Source organism: Nipponia nippon, unplaced genomic scaffold (assembly GCF_047370975.1).
Source record: "Nipponia nippon isolate SJK-2023a ecotype South Korea unplaced genomic scaffold, ASM4737097v1 scaffold_26, whole genome shotgun sequence".
Taxonomy (NCBI): Eukaryota; Metazoa; Chordata; class Aves; order Pelecaniformes; family Threskiornithidae; genus Nipponia; species Nipponia nippon.
The window spans coordinates 90,809-110,152 of NW_028262343.1; the positions used below are offsets into that span (position 1 = coordinate 90,809).

The 19,344-nt window shown below is 49.4% G+C and overlaps 1 long non-coding RNA gene and 1 pseudogene across 1 annotated transcript; one reads left to right on the forward strand and one right to left on the reverse strand.

Annotated features, from left to right (window-relative positions):
- Positions 1 to 316: 316 nt before the first annotated feature.
- LOC148055118 (uncharacterized) lies at positions 317 to 16,693 on the forward strand. The gene is made up of 3 exons (XR_015705814.1): positions 317 to 496; positions 1,578 to 3,647; positions 16,512 to 16,693. It is a non-coding gene; the product is annotated as an uncharacterized LOC148055118 (long non-coding RNA).
- LOC148055119 (protein NYNRIN-like) lies at positions 3,641 to 9,836 on the reverse strand (annotated as a pseudogene).
- Positions 16,694 to 19,344: the final 2,651 nt, after the last annotated feature.

The following is a 19,344-nucleotide window of genomic DNA, read 5'->3' on the forward strand; positions in this document are numbered from 1 at the left end:
TTTTCCAATTAGCAAAACTACTAACCACTTGTGCCTTGGGAAGGGAATTTGGGAGGGAGATAAAAGATACCAAACTGTGGAAAACTAACGGCTCTAGCCTTGAAGAAGAGCTAACAAGCCAACAAAAGTGAACATCTTGGCACCAAAGACTGGACAGTGGCCAGAGAAGATAAAACTGCAGAAAGTAGGTTGTAGTAAAGATAAGGGCTGGCGACCGGAAGATCACGCGCTGTACGGAAAGAGTTAAGGGTCGACCCTCCCTTGTCTCCGCCCCTTATAACATGACACGCCTACTGCTGGGGGTATAAAGGTAAACTACTGCGCAATAAACGTTGAAGCTGAACACCCACACTGTGTGTGCTGACTGTTCCTTCCCCAGCCCGGGTCGGCTGGAGATCCGCCGGTATAGCCTTGATATGTAACGAACGCTACATAGTGGTGACCCCGACGTGATCGGCTGCAGGTAGCAGCGATGGAGCTCGCACAACTCGTAAAGGTACTAAAGTCGGTAGCGACGGAGGTGGGCGAGGATGGGGCGATAAGGAAAAGGCCCACGGGCGACTGCATCCAATGGATGCTATGCCGGGGAGTGCTCGGCGCTCCCACAGAAGTTTTTGGACACCCCAAATTGGGGGAAAATACGCAACGAGCTGACAGAAGCGATCATAAGCAATGTTGGAGGAGCCAGTGACCGGCTTCGCGCCTCGGGAACAGTAGAAAGGGTGCTCAAGAAGGGGTTTGCGGCAAAGCGGTGCTGGCTTGCCGCACGTAGAGCGCTGATGGGGCATGAAGTTCCTGGGAACGAAAAGCAAACGGGTTTAGTCTCGGAGGGGACACAGGCTGGCTGGGAGGGAGCACAGCCGGGGGGGCTGACCCAGACTGGCCAAAGGGCTATGCCATACCATATGACATCATGCTCAGCATATAAAGCTGGGGGAAGAAGAAGGAAGGGGGGGACGTTTGGAGTGATGGCGTTTGTCTTCCCAAGTAACCGTTACGCATGATGGAGCCCTGCTTTCCTGAGGATGGCTGAACACCTGCCTGCCACTGGGAAGTAGTGAATGAATTCCTTGCTTTGCTTTGCTTGCGTGCACGGCTTTTGCTTTACCCATTAAACTGTCTTTATCTCAACCCATGAGTTTTCTCACTTTTACTCTTCTGATTCTCTCCCCCGTCCCACCGTGGGGGAGTGAGCGAGCGGCTGTGTGGTGCTTAGTTGCTGGCTGGGGTTAAACCACGACAGTTTTTTTTGGTGCCCAATATAGGGTACAAAGCGTTCGAGATAACGACAGATTTAATTGGAATGTGCTAGATCGAAGTTATAGCAGGTATTGCTGTTTAGCTGTTAATCGGCAGGTTTCTGTGCTTGCCACGGGGCTTGCTTGCCTTACTGTATATTAGAGTCTAATGCTCGTTAGTAGCTGCTTTTTGCTTTCGCTGCTTGCTGTACTGCTGAACTGCTTATCATCTTACTCCGCTGTGCCTGGGAACGTTTTGATAACAGCAATGGCTATGTGCCTGGGCTGGCAGATGGCCAGGGCATCTCTGCTGTTTTTCTGTACTGCTGTACTGGACAGGCTGGAACTCCAGTGTGAACTCGAGTTGAAGGGGTGGCCTGTGGGGCACAGACGGGGCCGTCGTTACTGGGGGCTGAGCCAACGGAGGAAGGGGAGGCGCAGGGAGGCTATGGCGCAGCGGGAACAAAGGAGTCGGGAAAGCTGTTCCCGTTACGAGTGGGGAGTCTAGAGCAGCCGCCCACGGAACCTTCGGCACCTCCTGCACCGGCGGATCTGCCACTTCCTCAATACCCCTGGGGCGAGTTGCAACAATGTGTGGAAAGGGAGCTGACTGATAGGTTGCTGGATTGGGTCCCGGGGGCTGATGCGGGATCCCAGCGGTATCGCGAACTACATGAAGGAAGATGGCGGGAAGGAGAAAAGGAGGGCAAGACACCATCACCTTCTGAGGATGCCCCGTTGCATCCTAGTGATCGACGGGTGCTGGACACACAGGGAGCGGAGCGCAGGAAAGGATCTGAGGAACAAGGAGAACCAGCGTCACGGCTGAGAACATCTTGGGGGGGGGTGGGGGTGGTAGGGCTCCCCCGGCACTGCCAGTGATACCTGAGCTACCAGAGGGACCCCCTACCCCTGGGGCAGTGGGAAAGCGAACTGGTATTCCCTCACAGTGGAGGGAGCCTGTACACGATTACCCCATGAGCTCTGATAGCAGTGAGGACGGAGGGGGCGACGAGGGATCCTCGATTGTTGCTTATCCTGTGTGTTCCAAAGGTCCCCTCTGGGAAGCAGGGGTAAACCCTCGAGGGTTGCAACCCAACCAAATATGGCAGTCTGATGTTATGATTTATGAACCCTTTATTCCACTTATTTTACATTGGCAGGACTGTATGGTGCAACTTGGCATTCCACAAAAAATTAAAACAGATAATGGAGCGGCATACATCAGCAAGAACACAAAGGACTTTTGCGCGCGCTGGGATATTCAGTTGAGTCATGGTATTCCCTACAACAGTACGGGCCAAAGCATTGTAGAACACGCGCATCGCACATTAAAAGGGTTACTCGACCGACTAAGGGAGGGGGAAAATATAAGCCCAGGAACAGGGGTTCCCCCTCCCCTTGACCCTCCCTTATTTCGGGCACAGTGTCTGTTGACAACGGCACTAATTACCTTAAATCATACCATTCGAGGGAACACCTATAAAACCCAGACTGCAACCCAGGCACATTTCCGGCTCGATGAGAACGAAGGGCCTTACCCTTTGGTTCAAGTACGGGACCTGCAAACCCGTGAATGGGGGGGCCCTTATTCCCTCCATTGCCTGGGACGTGGGTATGCGTGTGTGCAAACCGAGAAAGGGACGCTAGAATGGGTACCAAGTCAAAATATTCGACCGCATAAACATTAATCAATTTATTGAGTCTTATCTTGACAGGTTACCATTTCCCCATGCGTCCTGATGGTGTGGGGGAGTAATGAGGGAGCCGCGACGAACTACTGGCTGGATTGGGCAAAATCCATGAACGTAACGGATGCGTGTCTGTATATGCCGGCTATTGGACAAGCCTCTTCCTGTCTATTGTTCACCCCCTACTTCACTAGCGATAAGGAGGACAGTTGCTGCCACAAGTCAAACCAGAGCTCCACTATCCCAGGCTTACAAAACTGGAATGTTAATAACGTCATAATAGGCAACGATACACTGAATATTTCTAAGAGCCACACCAACGCGCTTGACCAACTATCTGATGCAATACAAGTAAACTCCCTTAATTTAGGAGCTATAGCTAACATAGGCAACTGGTTTACCAATATTCCCAAACTTTTAATAACCGGGCTCATAATCTTATTACTTATTCTTGTCCTTGCTATGCTATTACCCTGTCTATTACGCTTAATTATGCGTTCTATGAGTCGTATATTAAGAAGTCTTACCACGTATCGATTATTTTACACGCAGCTTCCCCAGCGAGATCCAGAGCTACTGGAGCTAAGGGAGGGGGAAATGTAGTAAAGATAAGGGCTGGCGACCGGAAGATCACGTGCTGTACAGAAAGAGTTAAGGGTCGACCCTCCCTTGTCTCCACCCCTTATAACATGACACGCCTACTGCTGGGAGCATAAAGGTAAACTACTGCGCAATAAACGTGGGAGTTGAACACCCACACTGTGTGTGCTGACTGTTCCTTCCCCAGCCTGGGTCGGCTGGAGATCCGCCGGTATAACCTTGATATGTAACGAACGCTACAGTAGGTGAAAGGTAAATGTGGCGAGGGGAGATCACGACCACCGACTCAATTCAGGCCTGAAAAGACTTGCCCCCCCCCTCCCCCCGAAAGGAGCATGCGTGCTAATTTACATAGCAAGCAAGGCTAATTTAAATACAGTAAACCAATAGTGTATGAAATGTTAATCACCAACCAATAAGTGTAAATTTAGGCGGGTTTATACTAATCATGTAGCCTGATAAATGTGCTGCAGTTTGTATGACAGCGTGCTTGTGCATGTGTGATTTGTGGAATTATCACCAAGCACCCTGCACAGAATCAACATCTGTATAAGGACCTTCACTTCTCCTCACTCTTCTTTTTTCCCCACCGAATACCCCTGTTGGCAGGACCAACGCTGGATCCAGGACTGGTGATTCTCTTTTCCTTCTCTCTCTCTCTCTCTCCTTCACTTTTCCTAAGGTGATTAAGTTGTTAAAGTTGTTAAACTGTAGTCAAGTACTGCACGGCCTACTTTGACTTTCCATAAAACCGCATAGCTGGGGTGGATATAACCGTGAGAGGGCTGGCAGGTATCAAATATTTGTACTCAATATTTTTCTCTATAGAAGCTTTCTATTAAAGCTGGTGTTTGTGTATGGACCTTGAGTGTTGGCCCACCTTTATCCACACTGAGAGGATTTGCGAATCTTTGTCACTCCTCCCCCCTCCTCCCCAGGTGGGATGTGACACCCTGTGCCATCTCTAGCAAGAGCAGCCGTCTTGCTACTGCTCAGCTTCCCTCCATCTCCCTTGTGCAAGCTCCATGCAGTGTGGTCTACATTACCATCACCACCCCAAACCATCCAAGCCTTTCATTCCCAGAAAAAAACCCACACCACTGTATTCCATGCACCATACCTTTCCCACAGCTTGAGAGTTAGCTACCCTGAGAAAGTTGTGCGAACAGCCCTGCACCCCCTCTGCCCCCAGCAGGCCAGGCCCAGTGTCATGTGGCACCACGTTCTTCAGCTTCACCTAGGCTGTCTGACCACACATCAAGTACTGCCAGGGCTGGACGTCCTCGTTGACCATTGTGACAGCTGGAGAGGGCACAGAGCGAGGGATGTTAGAAAGGCAGCAGGCACTGCAGCAGCAGGTGGTGGCAGCACCCAGGGCTGGGAGGGAAACCCAGTAGGCTCAGCCCTCCCACCGCCCAGCAAAGGGCTGTGCTCCACTGCTGGCTGGGCCACCACAGAGCAGCCTCCAAGCCCACCTAAAGCATCAAGGGTCTGCAAATAGCTCCATGCTTCTCCTCTGCAAGGGGCATAGAGAGAGCTAGTAAGATCAGGGACTCCCCCAGTGCAGGCAGAGCCAGCTGCGCACCCCCAGCATGGCAAGAAGGCATCCCAGTGCTGGGCAAAGAGATGCTGAGAGGCAACAACATTGGGGGCTTGCAAGTCCTGGGCCCAGCAGAGGAGCTGGAGGGGGATGCTGGCTCCATGGCACAGATTTCTATGGCATACACTGTCCCAAATCCTCCATCTCTTCCTTAGGTCAATACATCAGCAAGCATCAAGCCAAGGTCTCCTGGGTCACTCACCAATGTCATACTGCAGGCTGATCTGCAGCTTGGGCCACAGCATGACAAGAGCAAAGGAGGCATAGAAGTGGACATCGTGGGTGTTGTACATCCAGTACTCCTGGCCTGGAAGGACTGGGGAGACTGTGAGGGATGGGAGACCTGCCACAGGGAGGGTAAAGGAGGGGCAGGTCCTCCCTCCCATACAGCCTGGGAGGCTGGGCCCTTTCCCAGCACAGGCAGGGGCTCCCATTAGAATTGGGTTTTATTCTCTACGTATAGCACCCAGGGGTTTGGAGAAGACCTTGTGCTGTACCCTACAGGGCTTGGTCCCGCAAGGGGTTTTGCTGGGAATGGTGCTGCTCCCTACCCATCAGGGTGTGAAAAGCATCCCCACGGCAGGTTAAAAACCACCTGGTGACAGCACAGGGAGGGTTGAGTTAGGACCATCCATCACGTCCCTGCAAGTTACCTTCCAAATAAGCAAACCTTCTGTACTCCTGCAGGACAGGGAGGAGGTGGGAGAGGCCAGCCCCTGCTGGCCCCTGCAGGTCCTTGGTGCAGCAGTCTAGGGGCAGCTCTACCCAGATGGTGTCCCGTTCCCGCCCCCCCCCCCCATCTGTCACAAAGTACAGCTCGTTGAAGAGGGCTGACTTGTACCAGGAAGGCAGCTGGCTGCGGGCAAGAGGGAAACTCAATCACAGCAGCCAAGGTGGTGATGCTCCCACCCTGACACCCCAGACAACCGCAGGAGGCCACTGGGAAGATGCTCCCATCTACCCTACTTGTTCTCCAGGATGTGCTTCTGTCACACTTCAATCTTCCTCTCCCACTCCTCGTAGTGTGTCAGGGCACGATGCGACAGGGCAGGAATGGCATTGCCTCTGCTGCCAAAGAAGCGGGTATACCACCTGCCAAGCAGGGGTTTGGCAAATACACCGTGGGTTCAGGCTGGGAAGCCCACCCGGCCACGGAAGAGGGGCTGGACTATGACAAATACCAGAATAAAGTGACTGCTAGTGCAGGGGTGTTGAGGAGCAGGGGCTGGGGAGAGGGTCCCCTCTGTGAGCTGGCAGGGCCACAGCCACAGGGAGTGGGTGGCACAAGGCTCCCCAGGTAGCACTCAAGCCCGGAGGCAGGGAGAAGGGGGCTTCAGGGATGTGAGCCAAGCCCCAGCAGAGACAACCCACCCACCTGAGGTGCAGCTTCTCCTTGGAGCCAAAATGAACACGAGGCATGTCCCAAGCCAGGGCCAGCTCGTGTCCTATGCCCCCAGGCAGGCACCCTGCAGCTGGCACACACCACTGCGCTGTCACCTCGCCCTTCTCCATTGGGCTACTTTTACCTGCCAGGAAAAAAAATATTCACAAGTGACCCCGTTAAGCCTATGGGACACACACACAAGACACACGAACAACACACACGACACTGATGCTCCCACACGCCCCAAGGGGGATGAGGCTATTCAGGCATGCCCCAGCCCCCTTGCAACCTGGAGGGTACATCCCCAGGGTGTTAAGAGATTATATTTCCTGCTTGCAAAAAGCAGTTACTTGCGTGGGGTAAAAATACCTGCCATGGACAGAGGGGTTAGAAAAAAATAAGTCATCAAACCATAGGAACAAATCAGGCAGGAAAAGCCACCAGGCACAAGTAGGAGGGACAGAGCACCCCATGGCTTTGTAACCGCGCTGCACTCAGAGACACTGTGACTTTCTAGTGACAGTCATTGCTTCCAACTTTTTCCAGGGTGTGTGAACTGTGCCCATATTTAAGAAAAGCTCTGAGGCAGCTGGATAATTACATGCTGGTTCAGACATGTGTACCAGGTAAACTCATTAAAGCAACAATTTTAACAGAAGCACAGATCCTGACTATGATAATGCCTGGCATGCACGAAGGAAAACCACATCCCAATAGCCTGGAGAGCTCTGAGCATCTGCTGACGAGCAGGCAGGAAACTTAGTTTTCCAGAAATATTCAGGTAAATGCTTTATATAATTTAAGCTTCAAGAAATCTTGCAGAGGCCCAGTGCCAGCATCACTCGTTTGTCAGCATCATCCTTGTTCAAAAGCTGGCAGAGACATTACATAAATGGTCATCTTATGATAGCAGGTTAGCAGCAAGGGCTGGGAGTTGCCACCCTGCTTCAAGGCTTCTGCCAAGGGAGCGAGCAGACAACAGAGGATAATGCAGAAGTATCAAGGGAATTTCAGAGACCTTCAGGAAACCCACTTAGTAACAAGAGGACAGCAAAGGATGGTAGCACCAAACCCCAAGGACTGCTAAATGCCTGCTAGAAGAAATCTGACAGGGCCCAGCTCATGGATCTGGTAACAGAATCTCAAGGAGGGTGGCTGGGCATCATCCTGGCTACTCAGCAGAAATCTCAACTCAGTCTGTGCAGGGTTGCATGCTAACAAGATGCTGGTGCATGCAATTAATATAGCCGAGAACAGCCCCGAATTGGTGCCAATAGCTTTTGGAGAACCACAGCAAGGACAGCTGTTGAAGGAGCAGCAGCTGCCTGAGCATTCACGCACCATTCAGGGAGTCGCACACACACCACCCGAGACTTTAACCGCTAGGACCAGAGTCCCTTCGCAGTGGGCAGCTCCACCGAGCTGACGGGTGCCCCTTTCCAACTCCTCGCTCACACACACACTCACCCTCGGTTGCTTTCTCTCCCCTCAGGCTCGACCCTAGGTTTCCCGGAAGCAGAGTCTCCAACACAACATATGCCAGGCGAATTTATTGAGTGGTACAGCAGTGAAGAGCAGCTCGAGCTGGGTGCCTCCGGGGAGGGACCCCAAACAAAGAAATCCCTGGGCAATTATACCCTTACAGTCTAAGTTCCCCTCCCCTCATGCAAGTTTGGTCCAATAGTAATATTTGGGTCTGGGGTCTTCTTGGTCCTTATTGGATCCTTTCTCTGTCTCCAGGCAGGACATTCCTTTTCTTATCTTGAATAGTTGCAGCTTCTGCCGATGGTTGTGGCTACCTTATCTTTTTGATTTGCACCGGTTTCAGGGCCTTCCTTTATGTAGCTGTGTAGGAGTTCAGCATACAGTCAGCATATCTAGGTGAAAGTTCACAGCTTGCAGTCTAAGGCTTCAGCAGGTCTTTGGATCCTTATTTGAGCTAGAAAGTGACTTCTACAACAGTCCTCCCCATGTTTTTTTTATTAAGCATTCCTGCTTAATATGTCAGACAAAGGTCATTGATTAGTCCCTAATGCTAATAGAGAGGATCCTAAGGGGTGTTCCAGTTTGTCAGCTGGTTGGCTATCCCTCACTCGTTTGATGTATGAGTGGTGTATCCAATTTTCTTTTCCTGAAACTTTAACAACAAAGTAAGAGCATAGTAAAACAGTATATGGCTCTTCCCATTTCGGTTCTAGCTTAGACTTTCAAGAAAATATCTTTATTAGAACTTTATCCCCAGGCTGTATATCATGTACCTCTACTTCAGGTGGTGCCAATTGGTACCATTTGAGCATAATTTTTTTTTTTTCTTTTTTTGGTCTGCAAACTGTTTCTGCATACTTATACTGGGTCAATCATTCATCTCCATCCAACAGGCTGGTCTTAGCTGGGATATAAGTCCCTGGTATGGCCAAATGTCTCCCAAAGAGAATTTCTGCTGGCATTAGTCCTATGGGTTGTCACGGGGCATTTCGCACATCCCATAGAGCTAAGTGCAATGCGTCCGGCCACTCCAAACCACTGTTTGTGGATATTTTTGCTATCTTTTCTTTGAAGGTTCTGTTCATTCTTTCTACCTGTCCCCCTGTCTGATTCAATTGATTTGGGAATTCCATATCTGGGTATAATTTCCTTTAATAATGCTTTTACTACTCCCCCTGTGTCTGCTTTTCTTGTGGAGAAAGTTTCTACCCAACCTGACAATTGGTCTACTATAACTACTAAATGTTTGTATCCACTGGTGGATAGCATATCTGTGTGATCTATTTGTCATCCCTGAGAAGGGAAGTAGGCCATGGTCATCCCCCTAACTCTGAGCTCAGCTTGATACTTGAAAAATTTTGGCAGGTTGGGCAGCTACTCATGATCCTTTTTGTGGCGGCATAAATTCCTGGTGCTGTCCATATTTTTTGCACCTGCTTAGCCACTGCCTCTGCTCCTCCATGAGCTTTGTCGTGAAACCGCCTGGCCACGGTAATTAAATATTTCTTGGCAAACTGGTTTTCCTCCAATCATCCATATTCTGCTGTCATCTTGTTTTGCTTCCCACTTCTCCCATTGTTTTGGGGTCTCTTAAATTTGGTCATTCATTCTGATTTTCCATTGAGATTGCAACCATGCACTCTCTCAGAGGTTGCCGGGCTGCAGCCTTCGCAGCTGCATCAGCTAAGGCGTTTCCTTTACTAATTTCTGTAGTGTCCTTTGTATGGGCTGGGCAATGTATCACAACAATTTATTTGGGTAGTTGGACCGATTCTGGCAAATTGCTTATTTCCTCTCCATTGGATACCCTTTTCCCTGATGATGTGAGATATCCTCATCTTTTCCATAGCATTCCTATCGCATGGCACACCCCGAAGGCATACCGAGAGTCCATGTAGATATTGACTTGTTTTCTCTTTCCTAGATGAGCTGTGCGCATCAAAGTTACTCAGCCTTGTCGGGAGTGGTTCAGCTTCTATCACTTGTCCTTGGCTGACCACAGCGTATCCAGTCCATTGTTGTCCATGCAAATAGTAGGATGAGCCATCTACAAACAAAGCCAAATCTCAATTCTGCAAAGGAACATCAGTTAAATCTGTTCCTGGTTTGCTAGAAGTAAGCATTACCCATTCACACTGATGATGTTCTTCCCCTTCATCAGGCAATGGTAACAACATCGCAGGATTCAGGGTATTGCATCTCCTCAGAATAACATTATCTGCCACTAGGAGAAATATTTCATACCTATGTGTCCATTGTGGTGATAATGCTTAGGTCACATATTGCTTCAGTAGTATTTCTGCTTCATGTGGGACATAAACTGTCACTGAATGTCCTAAGATAAGTGGGTGACTTTTCTCCAATATAGCCGTTGTTGCTGCTGCTGATTTAATACAAGCTGGTGCTCCTGCCACCACTGGATCAAGCTGAGTTGAATAATAGACGACTGGCCTGTGATGCAGACCCAATTTCTGCATTATTACTCCACTGGCTATCCCTTTTCACTCATGTACATGCAAATTAAAGGGTTTTGTATAGTCTGAGAGTCCAAGAGCGGGAGCTGATGCCAAATCTCCTTTTATTGTTTTAAAAGCTTGCTCCTTTTCCGGACCCCATGCAATAGGTTCTACCTACTCATTACTTGTTGCTTTTGTCAGTGATCTTGTTAATTCTCCCAACCCAGGAATCCATGGTCAACAAAATCCCACAGCTCTAAGGAACCCTTGCAACTGTTTCTTTGTGACTGGACGCAGAAGCTTTATTACAGCTTCTATTCTTTTCTGGGTCTATTACTTGCTGCCCTTCCCTTAGGATAAACCCTAAATCTTTAACTTCCTTCTGACACAGCTGAAGTTTGGATGGAGATGCACGATGACCTTTCCCTGCTAAGGCAGTACATAGATGTATAGTGTCTTTTATACAGGCATCCTCATCTTTACTCACTATTAGCAAATCATCTACATATTGTACAAGAGCCAATTCGCCCGGTAATTTTATATCTCAAATAATTTTTCAGTATTCGTGAAAAGATTATAGGAGACCTTCCAAACCCTTGTGGGAGACGAGTCCAGGTTAATTGTTGTCCTTTCCGCGTAAAGGCAAACAAAGGTTGGCTGTCCTCACCTAAAGGGATGCTAAAGGCAGCAGCGGTTAGATCAATCATAGTAAAATATCTTGCCCAACGCGGTATTTGTAAAAGTATGGTAGAGGGATGGGGCACTACTGGATGAGGAGTCACTATGTACTGATTAACCACCCGTACATCTTGTACAAAACAATATTCCGGGTCCCCATCTTCATCTAATCTATTCTTTTTTACGGGGAGTATAGTATTATACGGTGACACCCACGCTTTCGGAATCCCTTGGGCTAAATACCGGTCTACTTGCTTTTGAATGCTCTTCTCAGCTTCTTGAGGAATCAGATACTGTTTCACAGCTGGAGGGGGGTCTCCTCCCTTTCTTTTTTTTTTTGTTTACAGGTTGAGCTGAAACTAGTAATCCTACATCCGTGCTAGTTTTACTCCACAGCTTTGTTGGTACCCGTTTAAATATTTCCGGTATTTTTAGCTCATTATTTGGGCTTCCAGTGACTACAGCCATTCCCATGATTATTAAATCTGTTCCTTCAGGTGACAAGTGTAATTCTACATCTAGAGTCTGCAAGAGATCTCTCCCTAACAGGCACGCTGGAGAGTCCCCCGCCAATACAAATCACCCCCATATACTCTTGTTTCCTATGGTTACTAATAGGGGTTTACTCAAATTATGCTCTCTTTGTCCTGTGACTCCTGATACAAAGATGGGTGTTCTCCGAACCCTCTTGCTTTCTAACTTTCCTCACCGAGGTGGGAAGCTAGGTGCGGCTGGGTAAGTGTCGTGGTTTAACCCCAGCCAGCAACTAAGCACCACACAGCCGCTCGCTCACTCCCCCCCGGTGGGATGGGGGAGAGAATCAGAAGAGTAAAAGTGAGAAAACTCATGGGTTGAGATAAAGACAGTTTAATGGGTAAATCAAAAGCCACGCGCGCAAGCAAAGCAAAGCAAGGAATTCATTCACTACTTCCCATTGGCAGGCAGGTGTTCAGCCATCCTCAGGAAAGCAGGGCTCCATCACGCGTAATGGTTACTTGGGAAGACAAACGCCATCACGCCCAATGTCCCCCCCTTCCTTCTTCTTTCCCCAGCTTATATACTGAGCATGACGTCATATGGTATGGAATAACCCTTTGGCCAGTCTGGGTCAGCTGTCCTATCTATGCTCCCTCCCAGCTTCTTATGCACCTGGCAGAGCACAAGAAGCTGAAAAGTCCTTGACTAGTGTAAACTCTGCTCAGCAAGAACCAAAACATCAGTGCGTTATCAACATTATTCTCATCCTAAATCCAAAACACAGCGCTCTACCAGCTACTAAGAAGAAAACTAACTCTATCCCAGCTGAAACCAGGACAGTAAGGAAACCAATGTAATGAAACTCAATAACAACGGAGTGTTATTAAGCAGGTATTCTTTATTGCAGTGCTGGGCAGCACTGGGAATTCTCCACCATGAGTGCTCCTCTGATTTGGTAGACTTTCAGAGATTATATACTATAAAGTCCTACATATTCAAAGGATTTCGGAGAAATTCATTTACATAAACATGATATTTCCTGGAACTTATTAATATATGCAGATGTCCGATCTGCATGCGCAGTAATTTTCCTTGGTGTTTTTTGGGTGGTCGTCGGGGTCTTCAGATGAAGGCTTCATCTGAAGACCCCCAAAGACCACCTGAAGACCACCACGGAAGATGATTGCGCATGCAGATCGGACATTTACATATGTTAATAAGTTCCAGGAAATCTCACGTTTATGTAGGCAAATTCTCGGAAATCCTACGAATATGTATATTTTCATAGTATATAATTACTGAATGTCTATCAAGCCTTCGGAGCACTTATGGTGGAATTATTCCCAGTGCTGCCCGGTGCTGTAATAAAGAATGCCTGCTTTCTAAAACTCCAAAACTAAGTTTTAGAGAGTGAATTATTTTGCTGCTTTCCGGTAACATCTGGGTTGCCAAACTGTTAAGGGAGCAGCAGCCGCCCAAGCATTCACACACCATCCAGGGAGTCGCACACACACCACCCAAGACTTTAACTGCCAGAAACGGAGTCCCTTCGCAGCGGGCAGCTCCACTGAGCTGACGGGCGCCCCTTTTGGACTCCTTGCTCACACACACACTCACCCTCATAGAATCATAAAATCACAGAATCATTAAGGTTGGAAAAGACCCTTAAGATCATCGAGTCCAACCGTTAACCTGTCACTGCCAAGTCCACCATAAACTATGTCCTCGAGCACCATGTCTATCCGTCTTTTAAATACCTCCAGGGATGGGGACTCAACCATTTCCCTGGGCAGCCTGTTCCAATGCCTGACTACCCTTTCAGTGAAGAAGTTTTTTCTAATATCCAACCTAAACTTCCCCTGGTGCAGCTTGAGGCCGTTTCCTCTCGTCCTATCACTCGTTACTAGGGAGAAGAGACCAACCCCCACCTCGCTACAACCTCCTTTCAGGTAGTTGTAGAGAGCAATAAGGTCTCCCCTCAGCCTCCTCTTCTCCAGACTAATCAACCCCAGTTTCCTCAGCCGCTCCTCATCAGACTTGTGCTCTAGACCCTTCACCAGCTTATTTGCCCTTCTCTGGACACACTCCAGCACCTCAATGTCCTTCTTGAAGTGAGGGGCCCAAAACTGAACACAGTACTCGAGGTGCGGCCTCACCAGTGCCGAGTACAGGGGCACTATCACCTCCCTGGTCCTGATGGCCACACTATTCCTGATACAGGCCAGGATGCCATTGGCCCTCTTGGCCACCTGAGCACACTGCTGGCTCATGTTCAGGCGGCTGTCAACCAACACCCCCAGGCCCTTTTCCACCAGGCAGCTCTCCAGCCACTCCTCCCCAAGCCTGTAGCATTGCATGGGGTTGTTGTGACCCAAGTGCAGGACCCGGCACTTAGCCTTGTTGAATCTCATACAGTTGGCCCCAGCCCAACGATCCAGCCTGTCCAGGTCCCTCTGTAGGGCCTTCATACCCTCCAGCAGATCGACACTTCCACCCAACTTGGTGTCATCTGCAAACTTCCTGAGGGTGCACTCAATCCCCTCATCCAGATCATCAATGAAGATGTTGAACAGGACCGGCCCCAACACTGAGCCCTGGGGAACACCACTCATGACCGGCCGCCAACTGGATTTAACTCCATTCACCACCATTCTCTGGGCTCGGCCGTCCAGCCAGTTTTTAACCCAGCACAGAGTGCACCCATCCAAGCCATGAGCAGCCAGCTTCTCCAGGAGAATGCTGTGGGAGACAGTGTCAAAGGCCTTACTAAAGTCCAAGTAGACAACATCCACAGCCTTCCCCTCATCCACTAAGCGGGTGACCTTGTCATAGAAGGAGACCAGGTTAGTGAAGCAGGACCTGCCTTTCATAAACCCATGCTGGCTGAGCCTGATCCCCCGGTTGTCCCGCACGTGCCGCGTAATGGCACTCAAGATGATCTGCTCCATGACCTTTCCCGGCACCGAGGTCAGGCTGACAGGCCTGTAGTTCCCCGGATCCTCCTTCCGACCCTTCTTGTAGAGGGACATCACATTTGCTAGCTTCCAGTCATCTGGGACCTCCCCGGTTGACCAGGACTGCTGAGAAATGATGGAGAGTGGCTTGGCCAGCTCCTCTGCCAGCTCCCTCAGTATCCTCGGGTGGATCCTGTCTAGCCCCGTGGACTCTTCCTCTCCCTTCAGGCTCAACCCTAGGTTTCCCCGAAGCAGAGTCTCTGACATGACGTACGCCAGGAGAATTTATTGAGTGGTACAGCAGTGAAGAGCAGCTTGAGCTGGGTGTCTCCAGAGAGGGACCCCGAACAAAGAAATCCCTGGGCAATTATACCCTTACAGTCTAAGTTCCCCTCCCTTCATGCGAACGTTCGGTCCAATAGTAATATTTGGGTCTGGGGTCTTCTTGGTCCTTATTGGATCCTTTCTCTGTCTCCAGGCAGGTCATTCTTTTTCCTGTCTTGATTAGGTGCAGCTTCTGCTGATGGTTGTGGCTACCTTATCTTCCTGGTTTGCACCGGTTTCAGGGCCTTCCTTCATGTAGCTAGGTAGGAGTTCAGCATACAGTCAGCGTATCTGGGTGAAAGTTCACAGCTTGCAGTCTAAGGCTTCAGCAGGCCTTTGGATCCTTATTTGAGCTAAAAATGACTTCTACAACAATAAAACTATTCCAATTGTTTAGCATGTTCTCTGTGATAAGAGTTTAGTGATATTTTTCCAAATAATTTCCTGTTTGAGGTGGAACAAGGACTTTTATTAGAAAAATTAAGTCTTGATACATAGGGATGGAGAATCCACACAGCCTTCAGTCACCTTTCATTGGCTAGCTATACTTACTGTTGGACACATACCTGCTAACTGGCTAACTTAATCTTTGATATTTTCATATACCTTTGATAGCTGATTTTGAAACATATTTGTCTCTTTGCTCTGAAGTATTTCCATTTGAATTGCTCCCCAAGGAGTTGTGGGTTTTTTTTGAGCAAATCATACGTTAACCTTCCATGTAATAGATTAAGCAGAACGAGTTCTTTGGACTACTTAATTTTAAAGTCTGTGTTTTCAGGTTTCCTGTAGAGCCAGAGAGATCTTACTGTGCCATGCTTTGGTCTCTGGAATGGCATATTATTTCAGTGTGGTATCATCCATGGTGGATCCGAGGTGAATGCCTGTGCTCCGTTGTGGGAATGTGGCACTGATATACCTGCTGGCTCTGCTTAGAGCTGGCTTGGGCCACACTGACAAGCTGCTCCTGATCTGAGCAGGTTCAGGAAGCAGGGTAGTTGTGTTTGCTCAGTGTTGTGCCTGGCCTAATGAACCCTGAATGACTTGACTGTCAATGCTTGTAGCCAGCCTGCAATTTCTCCATTGGAAACAAAGTTCACCTCAGTCCAGGCAAGCTGCCCTTGGAAAACCTAGAGGTGACAGTGAAGAAATAATAGTCATCTTATTTGGTTCCGGTAGATATATTCAGGGACTAAATTAGCCCACTACATAGCATGACTACAGTGTCATGCTATAAAGCTGTGTTCAGCAGGCTGCCCACCATGTACCCTAAGTCATTATTCTTCCAGTCGGCAGGCATTCTTTGCTCAAATATGGAAAAATTGTCATTTGACCTCATTTGCATCCAGTTTATCAAGCTAGTTTGATTCTTCTGTTAGTTTCTTTATAATTCACTGTCCTAATCCTTATGCTGTCTACAGATTTCAGTAGCTAATTTATCATGCTTACATTTAATGAGTGCCACGTTTACTTATTTTATTGTAGTATAACAGTCAAATTGTAGTATAACAGTCAAATTATCTAGTGGTATGATGTCAGATGCAGATGTGTTATACCAACGTTACCTTTTAACAAACGAGTCAATGATCTTACTGAGATCAAATCAATTTGTGTTTATTTTTAGTTTATACTAGTCAAGGACTTTTCAGCTTCCCATGCTCTGCCAGGTGCACAAGAAGCTGGGAGGGGGCACAGCCAGGACAGCTGACCCAGACTGGCCAAAGGGCTATTCCATACCATGTGACATCATGCTCAGTATGCAAGCTAGGGGAAGAAGAAGGAAAGGGGGAGACGTTTGGAATGATGGCATTTGTCTTCCCAAGTAACCGTTACGCGTGATGGAGCCCTGCTTTCCTGGAGATGGCTGAACACCTGCCTGCCACTGGGAAGTAGCAAATGAATTCCTTGCTTTGCTTTGCTTGCGCACGCGGCTTTTGCTTTACCTATTAAACGGTCTTTATCTCAACCTACGAGTTTTCTTTTACTCTTCTGATTCTCTCCCCCATCCCACCAGGGGGGGAGTGAGCAAGCGGCTGTGTGGTGCTTAGTTGCTGGCTGGGGTTAAACCACAACAGTCCTTTTTGGCGCCCACCGTGGGGCACGAAGGGTTCAAGATAATGACAGATTTGATTGGAATGTGCTAGATCGAATTTATAGCTGTTATTGCTGTTTAGCTTTTAATCGGCAGGCTTCTGTGCTTGCCACGGGGCTTGCTTGCCTTACTGTATATTAGAGTCTAGTGCTCGTTAGTGGCTGCTTTTTGCTTTTGCTGCTTGCTGTACTGCTTATCATCTTACTCTGCTGTGCCTGGGCACATTTTGATAACAGAAATGGCCATGTGCCTGGGCTGGCAGATGGCCAGGGCATAGCTGCTGTTTCTGTGCTGCTATACTGGACAGGCTGGAACTCCAGTGTGAACTCGAGTCAAAGGGACTGTCACCTGTGGATGAGTCCACGCAGGAGCAGGACACCCCGAAGCATCTGTGGCCGTGCCTAAGCCCATGCCAGAGCAGGTATGTCTCGAAGCATCTGTGGCCATGGTTATGTCTGTGCCGCAGCAGGTATACCTCTGAAGGGATTGTGGCCCAAGGACAAGTCCACGCTGGAGAGGGTACACCTCGGAGCATCTGTGGCTGTGGATAAGTCCATGCTGCAGCAGGTACACCTGGAAGCATCAGTGGCTGTGCATGAGGACATGCTAGAGCACCTCAAAGCGTGTGACCATGGGTAAGACCATGCTGGAGCAAGTTTACTTCTGAAGAGACTGGGGCTGTGGGCAAGGCCATGCTGGAGCAGGTATATCTCTGAAGGCATTGTGGCCCATGGAGAAGGCCATGCTGGAACAGGTGCACCTCTAAGTGACTGTGGATAAGTCTATGCCACAGCAGGTATACCCCTGGAGAGACTGGCTCATAGACAAGGCTCCACTTGGAGCAGGTACTCCCCTAAGGGACTGCAGTCTGTGGCTAAGTCCAAGCCGGAGCAGGGGCAAGGGGAAGAGTCCATTGCAGTGTTAAACCCAATGGTCTGGTCCAAAGGGACCGGGGTGGAGATTGTAATGGAAATACCTTTAAACTGTTGTAACCCATGATCTGAGTTGCATGTTATAGGAATTGCCATACCAGGAACCACCTGAACCAATGGAGGACAAGCCTTACAAGAAGCAGTGCAAGTGCAGCAGTGACCCAATCTGAGTTGGCTTTGGTGCCCAATGACTCCACGCGACACACCACCTCTCCTGTCCTGAGTGACCACCATCACAGATGGAGCCCAAAGCCATGGATTAAACGAACTCAATGGACATTTTGTGGACATTTGTGGACATTTTACAGACATTTCACAGGGGTGGTCCATAGACTAAGGGAACGATACCTGTGTATTGTATCAAAGGATGGGAAGGGGGGTGGTGGTTAATGAGGATGTACTGGATAGTATGGGACCTGAGCATGATGTAGATGGTATGGAATAAGGGGTGGATACTGTCCTGGTTTCAGCTAGGATAAAGTTAATTTTCTTCCTAGTAGCTGGTATAGTGCTGTGTTTTGGATTTAGGGTGAGAATAATGTTGAGAACACACTGATGTTTTAGTTGTTGCTGAGTAGAGTTTACGCTAGTCAAGGACTTTTCAGCTTCCCATGCTCTGCCAGGTGCACAAGAAGCTGGGAGGGGGCACAGCCAGGACAGCTGACCCAGATTGGCCAAAGGGCTATTCCATACCATATGACATCATGCTCAGCATATAAAGCAGGGGGAAGAAGAAGGAAGGGGGGGACATTGGGCGTGATGGCGTTTGTCTTATAACCATTACGCATAATGGAGCCCTGCTTTCCTGGAGGTGGCTGAACACCTGCCTGCCAATGGGAAGTAGTGAATGAATTCCTTGCTTTGCTTGCATGCGCGGCTTTTGCTTTACCTATTAAACTGTCTTTATCTCAACCCACAAGTTTTCTCACTTTTACTCTTCCGATTCTCTCCCCCATCCCACCGGGGGGGAGTGAGCGAGCGGCTGTGTAGTGCTTAGTTGTCAACTGGGGTTAAACCACGACAGGGTCCCTCAGCCGGCAACCCTTCCCCCCCCCGCGGCCGGGCCCCTCACGCGCTCCGCGTAGCCCCGCATCTCATCGGCGCGCGCCACAGCGCCTCGATGCGCTCGTGCCGCACCAGCGCCGTCACCAAGTCGCGCAGCAGGTCGAGGCGCGAGCGCGGGCCCAGCCCCAACCACCGGTGCACGCGCCTGTACGAGATGGCGGCCGCCACCAACAGCCACATCTCATCGCCTTCCCATTGCAGCAGCAGCCGCCGCCGCCAGGAACCATGGGAGGCACCTCCCAGCAACCCCCGCGACCCGCGCAGCACGCCGGGAGTTGTAGTTCCCCCCCAGCAGCGGGCACGACCCACAGCTGCTGCATAGAGCGGGTAAGAGGGCCGCCGCCGGGCTCGACGGAAATGGAGCCCGG